This window comes from Chlorocebus sabaeus, chromosome 6 (genome assembly GCF_047675955.1).
Source record: "Chlorocebus sabaeus isolate Y175 chromosome 6, mChlSab1.0.hap1, whole genome shotgun sequence".
Classification (NCBI taxonomy): Eukaryota; Metazoa; Chordata; class Mammalia; order Primates; family Cercopithecidae; genus Chlorocebus; species Chlorocebus sabaeus.
In genome coordinates this window covers 16,200,514-16,226,225 of record NC_132909.1, presented here as the reverse complement: position 1 = coordinate 16,226,225, position 25,712 = coordinate 16,200,514, and the positions used below count along the sequence as shown (strand labels likewise).

The 25,712-nt window shown below is 43.2% G+C and overlaps 1 pseudogene; it reads right to left on the bottom strand.

Moving 5' to 3' along the window:
- Window positions 1-1,285: 1,285 nt before the first annotated feature.
- Window positions 1,286-24,331, bottom strand: LOC140711847 (pregnancy-specific beta-1-glycoprotein 2-like; annotated as a pseudogene).
- Between the last annotated feature and the right edge of the window lie 1,381 nt (window positions 24,332-25,712).

The following is a 25,712-nucleotide window of genomic DNA, read 5'->3' as shown; positions in this document are numbered from 1 at the left end:
GTCATTGTTTTCTGGTCCTGTGATGCCACCAATGTACTGGATATACCAACATTTATTATTAAGTTTAGTGAGGGTGGGGGTAGGTTAATGAGGGATTCATTGTTGTTTGATTACGAGGTGAGATGGTCACATGGGGATGAAGGAATTCTTTAACGTAACACCTTTATGCAGAAGTACAGTATACAGAGATAAGAATTTACAGCATAGTGTGTGCATCAGCAATTTCTAACGGAGCCTTAAAACAGAAACACAGTCAATCCATAACCTATGATTAGCAAGATATTAATCAGCAGTAACAGTTGCAGGAAAAGCTGGTTGCAAACAATCAATAGAAACAGGACATGAAGCTAGACAACCAGTTAAACCAAAAAATTCTCAGAAGGGAGTATGCCTTAACCCTAAAGAGACCTAGAAGAGCTGTGGCAAGATAAGGGCATTTATAACCCTATCTTATCCGTATGAACAGGCTCCCCTCGTGTGTCCATTTATAGGCTCTCCACAAGGGTTGCATTCCATTCCCAGAGCTATGAATATCTGCTTTTCTGGGATAGGAATCTTGGTAATGTGAAACCTCCCTGACTATATGTCCATTTATAGGCTCTCTGCAGGGGGAAGTACACCACGTGCTGTTGGCTCATTCTGGCAGCCCAAACTGGCATTGTGTAAATACACAATCCTGCATGCAATTTTGTATTTACAATAATCAGGAGCGTTTTATCTTTCATTCCATAGCAATGGTTTCAGGGGTTCTCCCTACATAACTACAGGTGCACGCCACCACACCCGGGTAATTTTTGTATTTTTAGTAGAGACAGGTTTCAACATATTGACGAGGTTGGTCTCGAACTCTTGACCTTGTGATCCACCTGCATTGGCCTCCCAAAGTGCTGGGATTACAGATATGAGCCACTGCTCCTGGCCCATAAACCACACATTTCCTTGAGTTTTTGAATTCCAGCCCAAGAGAAACAATTTGATACTTGAAGGATGGCTGCACACAAATAAAAATGTTTGTAAATTGCACCACATGAGGGAGAGTACCAGTATGACTATCAGGATGAAAATATCAACAGTTTGGAATATGCACCTTAGGCGAGATACAAACTAACTACAATAGAATAGATCAAAGAAGAAGCCAGAAGAGTCTAGTCATTTTAACCTGGCAGCACATTTGTTGATTTTTACAACTGAGTCTCTATAATACCCGATGTTTTTATCCATGTGCAACAAGAAGTGTCAGAAACTGCACATGCTCCCCCCTTGTTTAGCTGGTAGAGAGCAATTCTATTTTCTAGCATTGCATGTCTACTTTAAATTAAAACAGGGAGTGAGAAGAATAGGCAAGTATAGAAGTAGAAGCTTAAAAAATCTCCATACATTTGAGGGAAATATTGTGTTAAAGATGCAGCTTATGTCAGACTTTGGGTGGATTAAAGGATCTCTGGTTATGTAAAAATGTGTGGGCCAGGTGTGGTGGCTCACACCTGTAATCCCAGCACTTTGGGAAGCTGAGGCATGCGGATCACCTGAGGTCGGGAATTTGAGACCAGCCTGAACAACATGTAGAAACCCTGTCTCTACTAAAAATACAAAATTAGCCTGGTGTCATGGCGCATGCTTATAATTCCAGATACTAGGGAGGCTGAAGCAGGAGAATCACTTGAACCCAGGAGGCGGAGGTTGTGATGAGCCGAGATTGTGCCATTGAACTCCAGCATGGGCAAGAAGAGAGAAACTCCACCTTAAAAGTAAAAGGTGTGGTTGACATGATATATCTGACACTGTTAACTTACTCTCAGAAGGTATTTCTTGTGAAATCCTAAGTACAGCATTTTTCTGGGAAGCAAAGGAGACAGGCATAAGCAAGGACAAATTAAGAGAGGTAAGAGTCTCATCATGATCGATAGTCTTGTTCTGACATCTTGAGAAAAGCTGTCCATAGTGTACACTCATCAACTTGTTGTCCTGGTTTGCAGTTTAAGTGTCTCTAAGTTATGGCATTGAATATTTGGTGAACTCAGAGTGGCCCACACTTCAGACATGAGGGTTTTAACAGAGCTGTTCTTGTTCTTAATGATTTCATTATAGAAAATTGAATTGGAAAAACTAAAAGAATTCAGGGTACAATCCAGTCTACCAGTGGATTTTAAATACTCAAAGATAATGAAGAATGGTTCAATACAGTAACAGGTGTACTGCAGTTTTCTTTTCAATATAATTTTTCTCTATATAGGAGTCTCTATTTTTACCAAAGATAATTCCAGTAGGATGAATTTGTTTGCAAAATAGGATGAGTCTCACTGAACTTGCCTAGATTTTTTTTCTTAAGTGCAGCAAGAGTAGCAAGGGACCATAGGGCTGTTTTTAAACTTTGCTTTGCTAGAAGTTTTATAAGACTCTCAGATTAAACTTCCAAAACCTCTTGAGACTAGGAAGCCAAACCAAGGCCAACTTTAGACTTTGCCTGCATTTCCAATGGGTTTATTCTATGTATATTCTCAAATAGAACATCCCAGTCAAAGCCTTGGTAACATAACCAATGTTTTCAAATGTGTCCTGTTATAAACAGAGTAGATTCTTACTGAACTTGTGCAAATAACTTTATTACCATAAGCATATGAATACTCATGAATAGTTTCCCAATTCTGAGGCACTCAGACTGGGAGTAAAAGCAAATGTTTCATTTTTGTTTACAAAAGTGTAGTTTACCAAATTACTGTAAAGTATTAATAGCTTAAAAGAGGAAGTTCATAAATCTGGAAAAAAACATTCAAAGAATCAGCACATTTTCAAATAAAAAATTATGAAAACCTTATCCTTTGTATTGCTTAGTCCCATAAAACTGAGTTTTTTTTTCTTCTTTGCCTTGAATTCCAGGAAGATATCAACCTGTTCATTAAAAGTTTGAAAGTTCTCAGAGAGTCCAGTGCTATGATATTGAAGTTATCAGAAACTTGTGTTCAAGAGTCGTTGTCAGAGAGTTTTCCATATATCACCTCAAAGAAAAAGCAAATTTGGACTATTGCTGATTATAAATACTTCCAGGAAGAATCATAGCAACTGTCTGGGAATGACAAAGATTTAAAATGACTATGGTTAGAAATCTAAAGAGATTTTTGTTAGGTTTATTATGGTAAAGACAGAGCTCACATAGAAATCTAGTTACTTCTGTGGCATATGATACTATGACTGATAACATATTGGATTTCCAGAAATTTCACAGAGTTTTTAGAATACTCATTTTTTTTGAAATTCTTTTTTTTTTTTTTTTGAGATAGAGTCTTGCTCTGTCGCCCAGGCTGGAGTTCAGTGGCATGATCTCTGCTCACTGCAAGCTCCGCCTCCTAGGTTCATGCAATTATCCTGCCTCAGACTCCGGAGTAGCTGGAACTACAGGTGACTGCCACCACCCCCCGTTAAGTTTGTTTTGGTATTTTTAGAAGAGACGGGGTTTCACCGTGTTAGCCAGGATGGTCTCGATCTCCTGACCTCATGATCTGCCAGCCTCGGCCTCGCAAAGTGCTGGGATTACAGGTGTGAGCCTCCATGCCAGCCTAGAATACTCATATTATTAACATTCCCATAAATATTATTTAGAGAAGGTTTAGCATCACTTATCACTCATTTGAAAATACTTTATATATATTTTAATATATCAAATAAGGTGGCTTTTCCATTCAGCTCTGTTTCCCAACTGGATTATTGAGTTCTTGGTGTAGCCCGTTAATAATTAGGGTCACAAAAGTATAGTCTTGTTTATGTTGAAAAAGGTCCTTAGGTAATACAAGTACTTCTAGCTGAAAATCATTGATTTAGTTTTAAGTTCTACCTATTACAACAGGAGTTCTCCATCCTCGTTACATGTTTGCAGTATCAAGGAAGACTTAAAAATTACCAGTTCTTGGGTCGCTTTCCAGACTTTTAAACTGGAACTCATGGATGGGGTTTGAGCATCCACTTTTAATAATATTTTCCATTGATTCCAATGTGTAGCTGTATTTCCCATCAGATTTCTCTGATTTCTTGTGGCCTTCACTTTTTTTCTATTTTGGTATCATGATTGCTTTCAGGTCTCATTCCCTGTCTTAGGCTTTATGTCCCCTGGGGTAGGGACTTTGCCATCTTCATTTCTGTATCTTTTCTGAACAAGTGAATTAGTCATCAGGAAAAGGTCTCCACCACACATACATTGTGTTCTGAGTCTCAGGTTCACAGGCTAATCCTAAAGTCTTTGTTCTCCATGAGGTCGGAGATTGCTTGTGATGAAGGGAGTGGTTAAGTCTGTAGTGCAGGTGGTGGAGGGGAGTTCACCCTGTTTTTAGGCATAGCATTGGAACTAAGAATTTTTTGTCTATATGGGTGAAGGGGCAGGGATATGTAGGAAGACCGTTGTAATTAGGATGGAGGAATTGTACTAGGAAGTAGAGGTAAAGGAAGTGAGAAGGATTAGTAAATAGAAGAAATGTAAACTTACCAAATAGGCTAGAGTAGACCCTTAGGGATTCTTGATTAAGTGAATTAACTAGATTTTAGAAAGGTAATGAGGCAGTCCTATGCAAGGAAGTCTTCAAAGTCTGGAGACAAGAAGTCAAGCAACAGTTTGAGAAATGGTTGAGCTTTATGGGAATGGAGAGAATTACACTATTGAGAGATGTTAAAAATAATGAAGAAGGTTTCATAATGTGGAATTGTGTTTCTCATGTGAATCTGAGAAACAAATGAGCAGAGACTGGTGATAATTATGTCTAAACGACATTGGGGTAGAGGGAGCATAAAGGCCAGGGAGAAAGGGAACTGCAGGAATTAGTGCTGAGAAGCAGGAGTTTGGTGGAGGAAGGAGGAGATCCAGTCCCAGATACAGGGAAATAAGTCTTTTCCCTCTCCCAAGCATGGCAGTCAGCCCTGCAGAAAACAGAACAAGAGAAAATGCCATCATACCTGTTAGTCTTCCTGAAATACAGAAATGACATCACGGTGGCTATATTGGAATATTCCAGGATAGCTGTGATCTTCTTAAAGGAGCTGTCATGGAACGAAATAAAAGAACGAATGGCGGTGATGTTATTTTACTGGGGGAAGCCTCAGGAACAGGCATGTAACATGAGATACTCTATAATTGTTTATTCAAGGAATGCATTATTTCTGTAGGAAATTTGATGGGAGATGGTTATATTCTTGGAGGTTTTATCCCCCCTCACCGTGTTTCTAAGTTGGTGATCAGTCCTCTGTCAATTCTCAACTACACTCAGATATTTCAGAAAGCTTTCAGATGTGAGAAAGGCTGATTGCTATTTTCTATGTCATTAGAACTTTGCACTTTTCCACCTTTTCATGGTTGCATCTTTTTCTCAGTGTCTCTGTGGTGGCAACCATGAATGAGACCCTGTCAGGTCTTCATGGCAGGGACAAAATTGACAGAAGGCCCAGGTCAGTGCATTTCAAATTCACCACATCCTTTACACAGAAAGCTTCCTTCCCACAGGCTCCCAGCAAAGGCATGAAAGTAAGTGTAGTTCTCTGAGGCTCTGTTTAACTTTAATGGGAAACTGGTAGGAGGACTACCCATCAGCCTTGCAAAAACTCTCTTAGAACTGCATTGATACCTAAAACTTCATTCTCTTTCTTTTTCACAGGAGTCAGTTTTGCTTAGTGGTCTGTGAGTTCTCCCATACTACCTTCATGCCTGCCCCACATTCCCTCAGAGGTGTCTTCCCTGATAAATTATCTTATATGTCTAATCCCATCCTGGATATATCTCAGTTGGTAAAAACTAACATGCCAGGCTTGGTTCTTTGCACTTAGCTTTTTTCCTTTCTCTCCCACAAGTAATCAGTCACCATGTCCTAGAGTTTTATGTGTTACCTCTTTTTCTATATATATATGGAAACAGGTACTCTTGAGAGGCACGTCCTATGTGCCAGGCCCTGTGCTAAATAGTTTACCTGTACTTAATTTAATTCACACAGTAAGCCTGTCAGGCAGATATTATTTCCATTTTGCCATTGAAAAGACTGAAGCTTAGAGTAGTGTAGAAGCTTTCCTGGTGTCATATGGCTAGTAATAGGTGGATCTGAGATTTGATGCTGGGACTATTTGACCTCAATGCTAATGACGATGGTAGTAATATAGCAACTGACATTGGTTCGCCTGTGTGTGGCATCTTGTTTCATTGACTGCATGAAACCTTTAAAAGAATGATATGAAGCAAACTCTGTCATACTTCAGAATATGAGAGAAGAACAAACGAAACCCAAGCACAGTGAATGAAGGAAACAATACGGATTAGAGTGGATAAAAATAAAATGGAGAATGGAAAAAGAATAGAGTAAATTAATGAAACCAAAAGTTGATTCTTCAAATTAAAATCAACAAAATGGATGACCATTAAATAGACTGACTAAGAAAAAAAAAAGAGAAGATTAAAATTACTAAAATCAGAAATGAAAATGGAGTCTGAGTATGATGGGTCATATTTTAATCCTAGCACTTTGGGAGGTCACAATGGGAGGATTTCTTGAGGCCAGGTGTTTGGACCCGCATAGGTAACCTGGGGAGACCCAGTCTCTACAAAAAAAATTAAAAAACAATTAGCTGGGCATATTGGCATGCATCTGTAGTCCTAGTATCTTGGGAGGCTGAAGAAAGAGAATTGCTTGAGCCCAGGAGGTTGAGGCTGCAGTAAGCCATAATCACACCACTGTATTTCAGCCTGGGCTGGCCTACAAAGTGAGAGCCTGTCTCTCTCTTAAAAAAAGAATGAAAGAAAGAAAGAAAGAAAGAAAAGAAAAAGAAAAAAGAAAATGAAGTGATTACTATCAATTCTAATAAAATGATTATGAAATTACTGTAAATAATTGTTTGCCAATAAATTGGATAACTTAGATGAAATAGACAAATTCCTAGAAAAACACAAAAATATGAATAGAACTATAATCAGTAATAAGATTGAATCAATATATGCATTTGATCAAATTCAATGTTTTTTTCACACTAAAAACATTCTAACTAAGAATGGGAGGAAATCACCTCAACATAAAGGCAATATGTGAGAAACCCAATGCTAACATCATTCGCAACGGAGAAAGACTGAAAGCTTTCCCTGTATGAGCAGGAACAAGACAAGGATGCTGCTTTTGATACTTCTATTCAACGTAGTATTGAAAGGTCTAGTCATAAAAATTAGGCGAGAATTTTAAAAAAGACATTCAAATTGGAAGAAAGGAGTAAAATTATTTCTGTTTGCAGATAACTTGAACTTATATGTAGAAAATCCTAAGATGGAACAAACCTATTACAATTAATAAATGAATTCAGTAGTGTTGCACAATACAAAATCAACATTCAAACATCAGTCGTATTTCAATACACTAACCATGAACAATCCGAAGGGAAATTAAGAAAAAGTTTTAACTCATATTAATATCAAAAAGAATAAAATATTTTAGGAATAAGTTTAACCAAAGAGGTAAAATGATTATACCTGAAATCCATAACTTATTGCTTAATGATGACATCAATAAATTGAAAGACATTTTGTTTTCATAAATTGGAAGACTCAATATTGTTAGGAGAATAATGCTACCCAAAGTGAGCTGCAGATTCAATACAATTCCTATCAGAAACTCAGTGACATTTTTGCAGAAAAAGAAAAATCTATCCTAAAATTTATATTGAAACGCATGACCCTAAATAGACAAACAACTTTGAAGAGGAAGAATGAAGCCTGGAGGACTGACACTTCCGGATTTCAGCATTTACTACAAAGCCCCAGTAACCAATACAGTGTGGTACTGGCACAAAGGAGGACATAGAAATTAATGAAATTGAACAGAGAGCCCAGAAAGAAATACTTGCATATATGGCCAAATGATTTTCATCGAGTGTGCCAAGATCGTTCAATGTTGAAAGGACAGTATTCTCACCAAATGATATTGGGAAAGCTGGATATCCAAGGGCAAGAATGAGTGGAACCTTTATCTAACACCATATACAAAAATTAACCCACAATAGATCAAAGATCTAAATGTAAGAGCAAAAACTATACAACTCTTAGAAGAAAAGATAGAAGAAAACCTTAATGATATTGGATTTCACAATGATTCCTTGGTTGTAACAACAAAAGAATAGGCAACAAATAAAATGGATAAATTGGACTTCATAAAAATCAAAACCTTTTATATATCAAAGAAATTATCAGGAAAGTAAAAAGGCAACCCATGACATGAGAAAAATATTTGCAAATTATAAGTGTGATAAGAAATTAGTTTCCAGAATACATGAAAAACTAGCAAACATTAAAAACCCAATTAAAAAATGAACCAAGGATTAAAATAGAGTTTTCTCCAAGGAAGATATGCAAATATTCAATTAGCCCATGCAAAGCTCCTCAACATCACAAATACTTCTAGATATGCAAATCAAAACCATAATGTTACACCCCCTCACACATTTTGATGGCTTTGATAAACAACAACAACGACAGCAACACAAAACAACAAGTGTTTTCAAATAGATGGAAAAATTGGAGCTCTAGTGCATTGCTGATGAGAATGGGAAATATTACAGCCACTGTAAAAAGTGGTGTGGCTGTTTCTCAAAAAATTAAACAATAAATTACCATTTGATCCAGCAATTCCACTTCTGGACATACTGCCTATAGAATTGAAAGAAATTTTAACAAATATTTGTACATTGATGTTCAGAGAAGCATTACTCACAATAGCCCAAAAATGGAAACAATGGAAAAGTCCATTGAAAGATAAGTGGGTAGGCCAATGAGGTATATCTATACATCGAAATGTTATTCAACCTTAAAAAGGAATAAAATTCCAATACATCGTGCAAAATGGATGAACCTTGACGACATTATGCTAACCGAAATTAGTCAGACACAAAAGGATGACTATTACATAATTCCATTTATAAAAGATAGAATAGCCAGTTACATAGAGACAGAAAGTAGAATGGTGGGTGCTAAGGGTTAGGGGCATAAGAAGTGAGAGTTACTGTTTATTGGGTACAGAGATTTAATATGGTAAAAGGAAAAAGTTCTGGAAATGGATAGTGTGATGGTTACACAACACTAAATTGTACACTTAGAAATAGTTATTGATAACCCTTATATTAGATATATAAAAAGTGTCCTGGTAGTCTTACACACTATAAATACACACTTTTTGGCATTGCCCCTTTCCTGCCATCCAGAGCCCTAGAGGTGAATCTCCCTATTTCTTCAAGTATGCATCACTCACTCTCCTCTGTGCTGTGTCCCACGTGCAGTGCCCACAACCTCATACAGCTGGTGACTTCAGAGCCAGGACACAGCTCAAGAGTCTGCCCCGAGGCTCCCTCTCTTCTTATTTCCCTGTAGCCTAGGCTTCACTTCAACTGGCAGCTCGATTTAGCCAAATTCAGGACAGACCACCAGGGATCTTTCTCCACACATGCTGGTCCCACCCCAGGTGGAGTCAGGCAGCGCCAGTCACCGGAGAAGCCCGGAGCAGATCAGGGAGCGGACTGAGCTGCTCCTCTCTCATCCACGGGGCTTCCTCCTCTCATTTGGGAGAAAAATATGGGCTTGTTTCAAAACCTCAGATGTTCCTTGTAGCTCATGGAGTAGGTAAAAGACAACAAAAACCACGTAGAAAGGGATGTGTTGGTGACAGTGAGAAGCAACTTGACCTTGCGGGGTCTCCTCTTGTCCCTCTGTGAAGTCTCTTCCACCACATAGGGCTCAGGGCTGACAAAGCCCCCTCCCTACATTTCTCAGGCTGGACACAAAGTCAGCCATGAGAAAACAGAGAAACAAGGAGAAGAGTGTCTGTAGAGACAAATTGGGAGGGTTCAGGAGGAGAATTTAGGATTTTCTTCTGCCCATGGGACACAGGCTGGGAATAAACATGTTTTCCTGACTCTTCTCTGAAATACTGATAGACTCCACCTAAAACCCTATTGCCAATGATGCAGGGATCCACTTACGAGAGACTTTGATCCTCTTGAATATGGAACGTTCGCTGTCAGTGACTGAGTTACGAGCAGAGCAACCATAGAGCCCGCTATGCTTTTCAGTAACTTTGGGGATTGAGAGCTCTTGTCCTGACTGCAGAAACTTCCCATTAATCGTCCAAGAATACTCTGCTGGTGGGTTAGAGTCCGCGAAGCAGGTCAAGTAGAGGTTTTCTCCTGTATGGTAATAGGTGAATGGAGACAAAATGCTGGGGACGTGTGGACCATCTAGAGAAAAGAGAATAAAGCCACAGGTGATGTCGTCTGAGGGAAGGGGATGCTCCTGGTCTCTTAAAGGGACACAGTGTCCCTCTGAGTCAAGACACACCCTCAAGACCCAGCCAAACCCCTTCTGTGTTCACTGAGCCGAGACCTGAGGTATTCGCCTGTTTCTCCCATCACAGCCTGTAGACCCCAAGTCTCCCATGACAAGAGAATTTCTCCCTTTATATTCTTGGTGAAGGCTGTGCCTACTCAGGTTTTCCCAGGGCAGGGACACCATGACCAGCCCTGGTATCCAGAAATAAAAGTGTCTGTACTTGGACCTGAGAGAGACTAAGATGCCTGGCCTCTGGTCATTTGGATTTTAGCTGGTGGTCTGGCCCACAGAGGAACCAAAGATACAAAGGACATCCAGGGTGATTGGGTCACTGGGGATGTTACCAACTTGGTCCCGTATTTCACATTCATAGGGTCCTGTGTCATTCCTTGTGACATTGGGTAGAATGAGGATCCTGTTTTTACCAGGTTGCTTTAGCCTGGGACTGACCGGGAGGCTCTGACCATTTACCCTCCACAAGTAGGTGTAGCCCTGAGTCTTAGGTTCACAGGTTAAGGCTACAACATTCTCATTCTCCATGGGGTTGAAGTTGTTGCTGGTGATGTAGGGCTTGGGCAGCTCCGCTGTGTGTTAACAGAGAGAAGTTTGTCCCGTGTGGCACCTTTGATTCCTCCACAGGCATCCTTCAATCAGAGTTGGCATCTCCCACCTTTCAGCCCACCTGAGTCCTTGAAAGCCAATAACTGGTGCATGTGTCACAAGACAGATGCATGGTGATCTAAGGGCTCAAAGACTGTGAGGCCACCTGCTCTGTCTTAGGGAAGCACAGACTTTCTCAAGTGTGAATTGAGCAGCAGTGTTGGGTCATGAACAGACACGTCAGTGGGAGTCACAGCCCCTGGTACTGACTGGCTGGGTCACCTTGGGTTCCTTACCTGGAATGTGCAACTGCTGTGCCCCTTCCAAATTCCATCCTACTTTGTCCCCCTAGATGTGATTTCTCTGCAGCTTCCATTTCCAAGGACATTCTAGAGATGAGTAATAATGGGACTTCCCATTGTCCTGAAACCCTGAAGATACTGAGCAGCCTGGCCTGGGACTGGATGTTTCAGCAGAAATAAGACAGGGGAGACCAGAATCAAGCCTGGAGGTCAGTTCAGTCCTCAGGCAGTGTAGACTTACTTGAGCCAGTGACCTCCAAAGATAGAGCAGAGTGCAAGGAATGATCTAGAAAGAGTGAAGGGGACAGGAAAGAGCTGGTGGCTTGGGAGCAGAACCATATTCCATGTTCTGGAATCTTTAAGTTTCCTCTCCTTCTGCAGAGGGCAGGTGAGGACTATGTGGATCTTTCCAGAAATACATGTGGATATTTGCAAATGCAGAACTGACTGGTGGAAAGGGTGGGAATGAACTGCTAGAAATCTGGTCCTCGTTGGACCAGGTATGTTTGATGGAAATGAGACAAATTTTGGGAGAAGTTTTGGAAATATTTTCTTTTATTTTACACTCTACTCTCCGATTCCATGGGTTTGACTACTCTAGGGACCTCATGGAAGTGGATTCCAGAGTGAATCTGAGAAGAGACTGCTGGTTGCCAGGAGCTGGGAGTGGGGATAATCAGAAGTTGTTCATGGGTGTGCAGTTTCAGTTATGCAAGATATTATATACAGCTTGATGCCTACAGTTCACACAGATTGAGTATTTCTTATGCATAAGACTTAGGACAAAAAGTGTTTTGGATTTCTGACATTTTTTGATTCTGAAATATTTGTCACATACTTACTGGTTTAACGTCCCAAATCTGAAAGATTCCAAATCTATAATGCTCCAGTGAGCATTTCTTTTCAGCATCAGATTAGTACGCAAAAGTGGGAGGTGGTAGGCCAAATACGTTCTTTTCCTTTTTCTCTCTCTCACCATGTTTCTAGCTTGGTGACTAGTTTTTGGTCAATTCCATACTGGCCATGCTGCACTTGTATATTTTTGAAGGTTTTGGGATGTGAGAAATAATGACTGCTATTTTCTATGTCATCAACACTTTCCACCTTTTCATGGTTGCATCTTTTCCTCAGTGTCTCTGTTGTAGCAGTCATCAATAAGAGCCTGTCAGGTCAGATTTAGGACAGATTTTTGTAATTCTGCAAAAAATGTTACTGGGACTCTGGTAGGGGTTGTGTTGAATCTGCAGCTCACTTTGAGTAATATTGTCTTCCTAACAATATTGATTCTTCCAATCCGTGAAAGTGAATTTTCTTTCCATATAATGATGTCGTCTTTAATTTCTTTCAGTAATGTTTTGTAGTTTTCATGATATAACCCTTAGACCTTTTTGGTTAAACTTATTCCAAAATATTTTATTCCTTTTGATGTTAATGTGATTGGAAATTCTTTTCTTAATTTCCTTTCAGATTGTTCATTGTTACTTTATAGCCTAAAGAATGATGTAGAAGGAGTGAAGGCGACAGGCAAAAGCTGGTGGTTTTGGAGCAGAAACATATTCCCTGTCCTGGGTTTTTGATTTTCCCCCTCCTTTTGCAGAGGGCAGGTGGCTCTTCCCTGATAGCCGGAGAGACTTCACTGGAAAACGTATTGGCAATGCTCCAGGGATCCACTTACCAGGAATATGATCCTCTGGATTATGAGATTTGTTCCACCAGTGGCTGAGTTATGCATGAAACAGACATAGACCCCTCCATATGTTTTAGTGATTTGGGGGATAAAGAACACTTTGTTCTTTATCTGGATTACTGGAACTTCCCATCAATCAGCCAAGAAAGCTCTGGCAGTAGGTGAGAGTCTGTGAGGCAGGATAGCTTGGGGACTTCCCCTGGATGGTAATAGGTGTATGAAGAAGAAATGGTGGGGGTATCTAGGCCATCTGGAGCAAAGAGAATAAAGTCACAGCTGATGTTGTCAGAGGGAAGGGAAAATCCTGGTCTGTGGAAAGGCCACAGTGACCCTGTGAGCGTAGTCACAACACTGAAGTCCCAGCCAAATCCCTGCTGTGTTCACTGTTCTGGAGCCTGAGACATTCACCTGTTTCTCCCATCATAAGCTGTGGACCCTGAGTCTCCTGTGACAGGAGCAGCCTCTTCTCTCCCATTGTTGATCAAACTGAAGCCTATTCTTTGTAGTCATGGCCAGCTTTGATGTGCAGGTGTAAAGGTCTTTGTACTTGCCCCTGAGAGGGACAGGGAGACCTGGCCTCTGGTCATATGTATTTGAGATGGCAGCCTGGCTCACAGAGGAACAGAAGATACTCACAGATGGGATTCAGGATGACTGGGTCACTGCGGCTGGAACTCACTGGGCTCTTCATTTCACATTCATAGGGTCCTGCAGTATACTGTGTGACACCAAATAGAATGAGGGTCCTGTTGTTTTCGGACAGCTGCAACCTGGGACTGATAGGGAGGCTCTGACCATTTATCCACCACAGGTAGCTTGCATTCGGAGTGTCAGGATCACAGGATAAGACCACAGTCTCCGTGGCCTCCCTGGGGTTTAAATTACTGCTGGAGATGGAGGGCTTGGGAGTCTCCACTGTGGAGAAAACAGAGAGAAGATTGCACTGTGTGGCACGTTTGATTCCTCCTAAGACATTTTTCAATCAGAGTTGGCATTTCCTACCTCTCAGCACACCCATGTCCCTAAAAGTCCATGGCAGGTATATGTGTTACAAGACAGATGCATGGCAATCTGAGGGCTCAGAGATTGTGAGGCTGCCTTCTGTATGTGGGAGAAGCACAGACTTTCCCAAATGTGAATTGAGCAGCAGCATTGGGTCATGGAAAAACATGGTACCAGCAGTCACAGTCCCTGGTGCCTCTCTGAGTCTCTCCCTCTCCAACTGCCTGCCTAGCCCACCCTGTGGTCCTCACCTGGAGCATGTAGTTCTGGAATCTTTTTAGTTTCAGTCTTACTTTGCCTCCTAGGGTATGTTTTCTCTTCAGCTTCCCCTTCCAAGGATATCCTAGAGATGGATGATGGAACTTCCCAATGTCCTTAAACCCTTTGGGTACTGGGAAACCTGGCCTGGGACTGCGTACTTCAGCAGAAATAACACAGGGGAGACCAGAGTCAAGCTTGGAGGTCAGTTCAGTCATCAGGGAGTGGAGCTACAAGTTGTGGCACTTTCCCAGCTGTCTCATAGTAAGTGACTTGAGCCAGTGACTACTAAAGATAGAGCAGAGTCCAAGGAATGATGTACAAAGAGTGAAGGGGACATGCAAGCTCTGATAGCTTTGGAACAAGACCATGTTCCCTGTTCACTGTCCATGATGTTCCCTTCTCCCTATAGAGGGCAGGTGAGGACTATGTGGATCTTTCTAGAAATACATGGGGAAGTTTGCAAATGCAGAACTGACAGGTGGAAAGGCCGAACATGAACTGATGACAGAAGTCTGGCCCTCATGGTCCGTACGTGTTTGGTGGATATAGACCAATATTTGGGAAGAAGTGTTGCAGATACTTTCTCTCATTAGACATTCTACTCTCTGATTCTATGAGTTTGACTACTCTATGTACCTCATCTCAGTGGATTCCAGAGTGAATCAGAGAGTAGAACAGTAGTTTCCAGGTGCTGGGGTCTGGGAAATAGGGCATTGATCTGTGAGTGTGCAGTTTCAGTTATGCAGGATGAGGAGGACCTAGAGATTTCCTGTGCAGCTTCATGCCTATAGTTCATACAGATAAAGTGTTCCTTATGCAGAAAGCTTAAAACCAAGTGTTTTGGATTTCTAACTTCTTTTCAATTGTGGAATATTTGCAGTAGATGTACTGGTTTAGCATCCCAAATCTGAAAAATTTAAAATCCAAAATGCTCCAGTGAGCACTTCTTTTTAGGATTACATCAGTTTTCAGAAGTGTTGGATTTTGGAGCATTTTAGATTTTGGATTTCTGGATTTGGGATGCTCAATTTGTAATACTGTAATTTTCCCATAAAAAGTTGTCAGGAATTTAGACCTCATGCTATATTCTGACTCCAGTAACAACAACAATAGCAAAATTTGGAGGAAACATCAAATGTTGTCAGAAGTGAAAATTTTACTGATGGTCCAAACATCTAAGATCAATTGCTGGTAGTAGTATTTCTCCTGATTACAAATTAAGTTTTAGGTGTGCCGTGAATTCCTGCAGGATCACATTATGCTCAAAGAAAGATATCAAAGGTGATTTGAAATGAGCAACTCCTTAAGTAGAGAGAGTCCCGTTAAAAGGGCAGAACTGGTCAGTGTGTCAATTACATAAAAGGAGGAATGATGCTGAATTAAAAGAAGTGATGTGTGTTGTGTTAGTAAATATGGAAAGAATTCCCTGTTTCTAATTTCTGTGCAGAGTTAGGAAAAATTTGGAGGAGCCCAAAACAGGTATTTGAAATGCTTTCTTCATTTTCTGTTAACCTCAGGAAATACAACTAGAGTTTAAGATTGTGTGAATTAGGAAGAGTCTAAGTGAGAAGCCAGTGGCTCATGTGTCCCCCACACGAAGAACCCCAACTTATGAAAATGGCATCATAATGATGAAACAATGGTTTGTAGCACAGGCAATAAAACCATCAGGTAGCAGCCACCTGGCTACCTCCAAGAGGTCCCCGAAACCACCAGTATTCCCATTACGTGCCTTGGTAGTTACAGCCTTGGTAGTTGTCCCACAACTACAAATTGAAAAATTGCTATTGTCAATACAAAATATTAAATATGAAGTTGAATATGTTGTTCCACTTTTTTTCCCCCCACTCTTTTTGAACTTTCCTGTTACAGTTTTGGAAGTTTCTATTGACACATCCTCAAGCTAGGGATTCCTTCCTGAGCTGTGTGCAGTCTACCAGTAAGCATCAAAAGCATTCTTCATTTCTCTAACAGCCTTTTTTTTTTTTTTTTTTTTTTTTTCTGAGACGGAGTCTCGCTCTGTTGCTGAGGCTGGAGTGCACTGGCATGATCTTGGCTCACTGTAAGCTCCCCCTCCGTGGTTCACCCCATTCTCCTGCCTCATCCTCCCGAGTAGCTGAGATACATTCGCCCGCCACCACGCCTGGCTAATTTTTTGTATTTTTAGTAGAGACAGGGTTTCACAGTGTTAGACAGGATGGTCTTGATCTCCTGATCTCATGATCCGCCCGCCTCGGCCTCCCAAAGTGCTGGGATTACTGTCATGAGCCACTGTGCTCGGCCATCACTTAGAGATTTTTTTTTTTTAAATTTATTTATTATTATTAAACTTTAAGTTGTAGGGTACATGTGCGCAACGTGCAGGTTTGCTACATATGTATACTTGTGCCATGTTGGTGTGCTGCACCCATCAACTCGTCATTTACATCAGGTATAACTCCCAATGCAATCCCTCCCCCCTCCCCCCTCCCCATGATAGGCCCCGGTGTGTGATGTTCCCCTTCCCGAGTCCAAGTGTTCTCATTGTTCAGTTCCCGCCTATGAGTGAGAACATGCGGTGTTTGGTTTTCTGTTCTTGTGATAGTTTGCTAAGAATGATGGTTTCCAGCTGCATCCATGTCCCTACAAAGGACACAAACTCATCCTTTTTTATGGCTGCATAGTATTCCATGGTGTATATGTGCCACATTTTCTTAATCCAATCTGTCACTGATGGACATTTGGGTTGATTCCAAGTCTTTGCTATTGTGAATAGTGCTGCAATAAACATACGTGTGCATGTGTCTTTATAGCAGCATAATTTATAATCCTTTGGGTATATACCCAGTAATGGGATGGCTGGGTCATATGGTACCTCTAGTTCTAGATCCTTGAGGAATCGCCATACTGTTTTCCATAATGGTTGAACTAGTTTACAATCCCACCAACAGTGTAAAAGTGTTCCTATTTCTCCACATCCTCTCCAGCACCTGTTGTTTCCTGACTTTTTAATGATCGCCATTCTAACTGGTGTGAGATGGTATCTCATTGTGGTTTTGATTTGCATTTCTCTGATGGCCAGTGATGATGAGCATTTTTTCATGTGTCTGTTGGCTGTATGAATGTCTTCTTTTGAGAAATGTCTGTTCATATCCTTTGCCCACTTTTTGATGGGGTTGTTTGTTTTTTTCTTGTAAATTTGTTTGAGTTCTTTGTAGGTTCTGGATATTAGCCCTTTGTCAGATGAGTAGATTGCAAAAATTTTCTCCCATTCTGTAGGTTGCCTGTTCACTCTGATGGTAGTTTCTTTTGCTGTGCAGAAGCTCTTTAGTTTAATGAGATCCCATTTGTCAATTTTGGCTTTTGCTGCCGTTGCTTTTGGTGTTTTAGACATGAAGTCTTTGCCCATGCCGATGTCCTGAATGGTACTACCTAGTTTTTCCTCTAGAGATTTTAACGAGTTGTTGACTTTTGAGTTTGGTCAGCTTTTTACTTACTTTTAGAACCAAGTGACAAATTTCTGGCATGTTATATGCCTGAAAGGAAACCAGAAATCTCTAGGAAATGACTGGAGAATGTGAACTCCATAGTAGGTTGAGGATGGAGTCACGAGTGAAATGGGTGAAATTAGCCCACGGGCTTTGGGCACCGCAGGCCTGTCCAACAACTGACACCCTGGTGAGTCAGTGCAAAGTTTACAACAGTGACAGCAAACTAGCATGGCTGAATACATGTGGCATCCAGTCTCAGGCTGGCTGTCCTCACTCATTCCTGGACATAGGCCAGGCTAACCATGGGAGGAATTTAGTTTATGGTTTAACTTTGAAGCAAGAATGATAATAGTTCCTCCATAACACTAATATCCTTATTTTGCCAAGGGATTGCCTTTGTAAAACTGGTGAAAGACCATGAGAGTAAGATTATAGGAGGGAAGTGAATTCTGCTAAAATGTAGGCACAGTTTTTCATGATCCCTTACTGCTCAGATGTCATTTGGCCAGAGTTTTCAAAATTTGTAACTAATTACTCCTATAAATAACATCACTATTGTAGAACCTGAGTTTGGTCTTTTGAGATGTTTCTCATTCTTTGCATTCTGGCAACCCGCTGACCTCATCCATACCCATGACTAATACCACAGCCGGTCACGTGGTCCCCACCTAGAGGCAGATTCAAGCAGAAACAGATCATTTCTTGTAAATTTGTTTGAGTTCTTTGTAGGTTCTGGATATTAGCCCTTTGTCAGATGAGTAGATTGCAAAAATTTTCTCCCATTCTGTAGGTTGCCTGTTCACTCTGATGGTAGTTTCTTTTGCTGTGCAGAAGCTCTTTAGTTTAATTAGATCCCAATTGTCAATTTTGGATTTTGTTGCTGTTGCTTTTAGTGTTTTAGACATGAAGTCCTTGCCCATGCCTACGTCCTGAATGGTATTACCTAGGTTTTCTTCTAGGGTTTTTATGGTATTAGGTCTAACATTTAAGTCTCTAATCCATCTTGAATTAATTTTCATATAAGGAGTAAGGAAAGGATCCAGTTTCAGCTTTCTACTTCTGGCTAGCCAATTTTCCCAGCACCATTTATTAAATAGGGAATCCTTTCCCCATTTCTTGTTTTTGTCAGGTTTGTCAAAGATCAGATGGCTGTAGATGAAAAACACAAACACCCCATCAAAAAGTGGGCAAAGGATATGAACAGACATTTCTCAAAAGAAGACATGCATACAGCCAACAGACACATGAAAAAATGCTCATCATCACTGGCCATCAGAGAAATGCAAATCAAAACCACAATGAGATACCATCTCACACCAGTTAGAATGGCAATCATTAAAAAGTCAGGAAGCAACAGGTGCTGGAGAGGATGTGGAGAAATAGGAACACTTTTACACTGTTGGTGGGATTGTAAACTAGTTCAACCATTATGGAAAACAGTATGGCGATTCCTCAAGGATCTAGAACTAGAAGTGCCATATGACCCAGCCATCCCATTACTGGGTATATACCCAAAGGATTATAAATCATGCTGCTATAAAGACACATGCACACGTATGTTTATTGCGGCACTATTCACAATAGCAAAGACTTGGAATCAACCCAAATGTCCATCAGTGACAGACTGGATTAAGAAAATGTGGCACATATACACCATGGAATACTATGCAGCCATAAAAAAGGATGAACTTGTGTCCTTTGTAGAGACATGGATGCAGCTGGAAACTATCATTCTCAGCAAACTATGGCAAGAACAGAAAACCAAACACCGCATGTTCTCACTCACAGGTGGGAATTGAACAATGAGATCACATGGACTCGGGAAGGGGAACATCACACACCGGGGCCTATCATGGGGAGGGGGAAGGGGAGAGGGATGGCATTGGGAGTTATACCTGATGTAAATGACAAGTTGATGGGTGCTGACGAGTTGATGGGTGCAGCACACCAACGTGGCACAAGTATACATATGTAACAAATCTGCACGTTATGCACATGTACCCTAGAACTTAAAGTATAATAATAATAATAATAATAAAAAAATGCATTATAAATCTGTTTTTATTATGTGCACATTCTTTAATAATGTCATTTTAAAGCTTCCTAGGTATTTTATTGTCTGGACATTAAATAATTTTTAGCAATAATAAAAAAAAAGAAACAGATCATTTCCCTCAGCCCACATGATTCCATCCCCAAACTGTCAGCAGTAGCCATTTTTTAATCCTGTGCCCCTGAAACTATCCTCGAAAATCTCTAACCCCTAATCCACTAGGGAGGCTGATTTGAATAATAATAAACCTCCGTTCTCCTGTTTGGCAGACTTGGACTCATTAAAATCTTTCTTTACTCCAAATCACCATCTGGATAACTTGTCTGGGAATTATAAGAGTGGATAGAGGAGTTGTCTATCCCTGTCCCACGGTCTTGTCCACAGAACAGCCTCACAAAGGGACAGAGCCCTGGATGGGGATACAGTGGAAGCTCTTTCTCTTAGTGACCTGGGGACATTGGCTCGAGATGAAGCATGGCAGGAGCGGAAACTGCAGGTGATTTCTTGCCTTTCCTATTTCCTGGGAGCTGGGCCAGGCCACAGTGTTAGCAGGAAGGGAACAGAACAGTCAGCGTAGTTTGAAGGAGTGTCTGGGGAAAGCCAAGGAGTGGAGGAAGAAGCTGAGCAGGACAGGGTTTGCCAGTTAGAATGAAGTGGGAGGAAGATGAGGGACACAAGAAGCAGAGAGAGGCAGAGAGAGCACGGCAGTGAACAGTGGGACCTACAGTGACTGTGGAGACCCCAGGGACCAGGTGCCCCAGTTCAACAGTCCAGGACGAGGGAGCCCTGAAAACCCTCCAGTGGCCAAAGAGCTTCAGAGTTATATTAGGTGGGGTGGCATTAGGGGCAAGAGGTAGTGGGGGGATAAAACATGCTTGTCAGCAAATGAAGGACAAGGGACAGGTGTGACTAGAACTTCCTAGGATTCTGCATCCATGATCCAGTCTCTAAAGAGGTTATGGATCATTCATTTCTTCATTCAATTCCTTCATTTGTTATGTGAGAGCTCCTGAGTGTGTGTCTCTCACTGGGCCTGTGCTGGTGCAGGGTGTGAGTGGCGAAGGAAAACTAGGTCCTCTCTTTTATCCTGTCATGCCAGTGACATGGACACTTTGAGAAACACAGGATTTCAGGTTCAGTGATAGGAGTTAAGATCTGAGGGGGAGGCCTGGACATTTTTTGCACTGACTCTGACAGTTGAGGCAGGTGATTTAGTTCTGGAGTGCAGACTAATCAGCTGACCATTTGCTCTCACTCCTCTGAGGTTTGGATGCCTAAGAAGAGAGGATTTGAGCCAATAAATGACTATGTGTCCTTCGAACCCAATAATTCCTCACTTCTGGTGGAGGAGAGGATGGGCCTGTGGCTGCAGACAGACCTCATGTGACCCCGATCTGCCTTTTGTGTTTGTGTGACTCTGGTTCAGTGACTGTGCCTTCCTGTGCCTCAGGTTTCTCTCAGTCAAATAAGCTAAATGGCGAATGGACTGTGGCTTTTCATGCTATCTGTGAATAAATTGTAAATTCTTCACAGTCACCTGACCTAATGCTTGGCACAGTGGAGGTGTTCACACAAACAGCATTTATTATTATTCACTTTCATGAGAGAGCACCTTTAGGTCAGATCCCTGTGGACAAGCTGCTGCCAGGTACATTTTCTCTCTTCTGTTTCTGCATCTGGAGATATTAGACTTTCTATGGAGTGTCCTAAGCCTCGCAAGACAGTTAGCTGATGGCCTACAAAGCTTGTCTTTCTGTCCTCTCCACTCTGAGTGTCAGGTGAAGAAAGCTCTGTCCTTGCCCAGATGAGGCTGTGAGGGCTGAGCCCTGGCTGGTGAGCAGCTCCAGGAGACACAGTCCTCAGAGAGCTGGTAAATCCTTGGTCCCAGTAAGCCCTGCCACAACCCAGCCCTGGCACCGGCTCCTCAGCTTTATCTGGAGTAAGGATTTAGGGACAGGGGTCTGGGGTTGAGGCCTCTAGGGCTGAGCTTCTCTGAGAGTTTGTCAGGGGGCCTCTTAGACAAAGCGCTACTCAGTTCTCCAGGGTCTTTCTCAGGATCAAGTTTATGAAGAGGGCATGAGGTTCTTGGCTGAGACTGATCTCCTCCTGCTGAGCAACCCCCCACCCCCCATCAGACTGTCCTTCCTGTGCAGCAAGTGTCTGCAGGGTCTGGAGGCAGGAAAGGAATTCTGATCTGTTGAAGTTTGTCTCCTCTGTGTGTGTCCTGCACTAAATGCTGAAACCCCAACATGGGACATAATGCAGAGAGGGACACAGGCGCAGTGTAGGCCTGACAATCCTGTGTGTGCAAAGTAGAAGTGACCCCCGCCCCCCAACACCAAGGGATCATGTGGAATCACTCACGGTATAAGATGAAATGTCCAGTTACTCCTTTAGTCTTATCACCTCGCTGTATGATTTGTATGGTGTAGGATCCTGTGTCCTTCTGGGTGACATTCTGGATCAGCAGGGATGCATTGGAAAATACTGTTTCTCGTCCACTGTATGCAGGCCCAAATATAATAATTTCAGTGTCTATTACATATGATGTAATATAATGGTGGATGTCTGTTATTTGCCCTTTGTACCAGCTGTAGCCAGTAGGATTCTGGGGCAAATTGTGGACAAGTAGAAGAACATCCTTCCCCTCAGAAACCTCGGTTGGCTGAGCTTCAATTGTGACTTGAGCCGTGGTAGGCGGGTTCCAGATGATTAAAAGTGATACTAGTAGGTGGAGAGAGTATCAGTCAATATTGAGACCTATGTATTGGGGTGAAAAATGGGGTCCTGGGACCTGAGAAGATCTCTTCAATCATCAGCCTTGAAAACACCCACACACACCCACACACACCCCTTTTCTGTGTGTGTGTGTTTGTGTGTGTGTCTCAAACTGTCCTATTGTGTCAAGGTCAGCAGTATGAGCCTATTTCCTTCAACACTTCCGACCTTGGCACTTTTCTGTTTGGAATCCTCTTCCCCAGGGGTCTGCATGGTTCCCTCCACACTGCCCTCAGGTCCTACTCACATGAGGGCATCCTTAGACTTCTTTCCTAACACCTCCTTCAGAGACACTGGGTCTTCCCTTTCTGATCTTTTTCTGCTCTGCTCCCTCCGGAGCTCTTGTCAACATCTGACCTTACATTCTAGATCTCTTTGCATGTCTGTCTATCTTGCTTCCCATGAAAGCATGTGTTCCCCGAGGACAGGGACTTTTGATCTTGGTTGCACCCTAGAGCCTCGGACAGGTGGCAGACTCCTGTACATGTGAGAGTTCCCAGGGCCCTCCATGCCCGGTGTTTCTTTCTTCTCTTTCCCCAATTGTTGAGGTTTTTGGCTGAGGACAGTGTTTCATGCCCTGCTTATATTTTCATTTGAAGTGCCATCTGATAATAGTTATTATTATCATTTTTCAAAATGTTGTGGCCAGTGATAATTAACCAGGAAAACAGAACACTTGAGATTTTCCTACCTCTTACCATTTCCAGTTCAATGTGATTTTCCTGTTTTGACCCGTGTCCCTCTCGGGTATATGTTCCCCTATGCAGGCTCCAACAGAGCCTTCTTTCCTGTATTTTTTTTTCTTTTTTTGTTTGTGAGATGGAGTCTCATATGGTCACGCAGGCTGGCATGCAGTGGCGCAATCTCTGCTCACTGCAACCTCTGCCTCCCGGGTTCATGCAAATCTCCTGCCTCAGCCTCCCAAGTAGCTAGGATTACAGGAGCACACCACAACACCTGGTTAATTTTTTGTATTTTTAGTAGAGACCGGGCTTCCCTGTGTTGAGCAGACTGGTCTTGAACTCCTGACCTCATGATCCACCCACCTCAGCCTACCAAAGTGCTGACTCCTTTTAGTTTATAGAACCCCATCCTCTCCAGGAGACCCCATCCAATCATTCTGCTTCCTCCTCCTGTCCTCTCCCAGGAAGTTCTCTCCTCACCTGTGAGCAGGAGCTCCTTCCAGGTGATGTGCAGTGTGTAGGGAGGGGCTGAGAGGGGCCCCATGGCCTGTGCTGCCTGCATGTTCTCCTGTGTGGAGATGAGCCTGAGATCCAGAAAATTTCTGGGCATGGCTGTCAGCTGTGCTGTCCTGCCTCCTTCTGTGCTGAGCCTCTTCCCGGGGCAGGAGCACTTCTCAGGCTCATGGGCGGAGTCTGTGCCCAGGACACCCCGCTGTCCCCGCCCCTCTCAGTCCTGCCTCCTTGTCCCTCCTTCTTTTTTACCTTTTGTCTGTGTGTCAGGTCCCTGGGAACTGTGGAGGCCTCTGCCTTTTTTACCAGTGATCTGTCACCAAACCTCGGCGCACACTATGTGCAGAAACACAAACACACACACAAAAGAGACGCACACAGACACACACAGTCACACACATACCCTGTAGGTTGGGCAAGCACAGTTCTGGGCCTCAGCCTCCTGCTGTCCCCACGGCTCTGGGTTAGGGTGCACTTTCTCGACCTTTGCCCTCTTTCATCCCCATCTGGCTCTTCCCTTCAGTGCAGGAGGCTGGAGCTGCACCAGGTCCCTGTCACAAGGACACCACATTGTGCTGTAGGTGAGCTGTGTGTTGCCTGGTGACAGGGACCCTTCCTTTCTCTAATTATGTCTAGCTTGGCCGCAGCTTCCAAAGATGGACATTCAGGACCTGGGTGTCCCAGAGGAAAGTGTCCTTCCTGGAGTTGTGCAGGGTGAATCTCTCATGTCTCTTGTGAGGAGAGGCCTGTGCTGGTTGCTCAGTGGGGGCTGTGAGTCCCATAGTCAAAGGGACAGTTCTCAGTCACTCTATTGCTCCCTGGGGACCGGTGGCTGAGCTGGGGCTCAGGGTTTCTCCTTTCTTCCTGACCATCTTTGGTGTCCTCTCTTTTCTGCCCATCTGATTGTCCTGTGGTCACCACACCGTCACCGTGGTGGTGCAGGAGGAAGTGGGGAGTTACCCAGGAACCCCGTGGAACATGGCTCGTTGAGATGCAGGAAGGGGAGTCTGGGACAGAGCAGGGGTTCAGAGCTGGAGAGATTCATCCCGACTTACTCTGTGGTCGTGATGGGCTCAGCCCTCCATGTGCTGACATACCCAGGGGTTTGTCCTGAGGGTTTTGACCTGGCCAAGCTTCTCTCTGTAGAGGAGGAACAGGCAGTCACCAGAGAGCCTGTGTGGAGGGACGTTGCTCACACCTGAGAAGGCGGGTGGGGGTGAGTTGCGTTCTTGGATCAAAGAGCAATAATACCCCCTTCTCCCGGCAGAGACACAGGAGAGGTCTGTCTTCCCAAGGGAAAGCCGGGGGTAGGTGGACACATCCTGGATGGTGCCTGTGTGTGACAATCCCACTCGCTCTGAGCCCCCCGAGGTGCTGCGGGCAGGCAGGCCACAGGGTGCCTGACTGATTCCCAGGGAGTCTGTGGGCCCTCAGGCAACCGCCGTCCTGTGTCAGCGCTAGGCTTGCCCTGGGTTGCCCCAGAGAACAGGACAGATGGAGCAGGGGCGGACATTTAGGGAGCAGTGACAGAAAGAGTTGATGAGGATGGAGGGAGGTCACCAGGGGAAAGCGCGCAGTGTGGCTTCGTGTGCACCCTGGCTGCCCTGGGAGATGTATTTTTAGCTGAACCCAGGGAAGGAGCAGGTGTGTGGGGCAGGAGCTGCCTGCAGAGGGAGTGGTGTTAGGTTGGCGGCCGCCAGGTCAGGGAGGAGCTGACACAGTCCCTGTGGGGAGCATGGAGGACGTTGAGGACTTGGGCCGAGGTGACCCTGGTGAGGGTGGACCCTGCTTGGCTACAGGTTCTGGTCGGCATTCCCTGGGAAAGCTCCAGGCTGGAAGGACTCTGCCGCCCTCTGGTGGACTGGAAGGGAAGTGTGGGTGGCCACAGTCCCAGGCCAGGTTGCGTGTTTTATTCCTAAAGGATCTGCACATTTCACGCGAGGTCACACATATGTTATGTTACGGCTCCATCACCTTCCAGCCCCGTGAGTCCCATCTCTGTGGTTCTACGTTCTCTGTTCTCCCTCTTTCATAATCGAGTG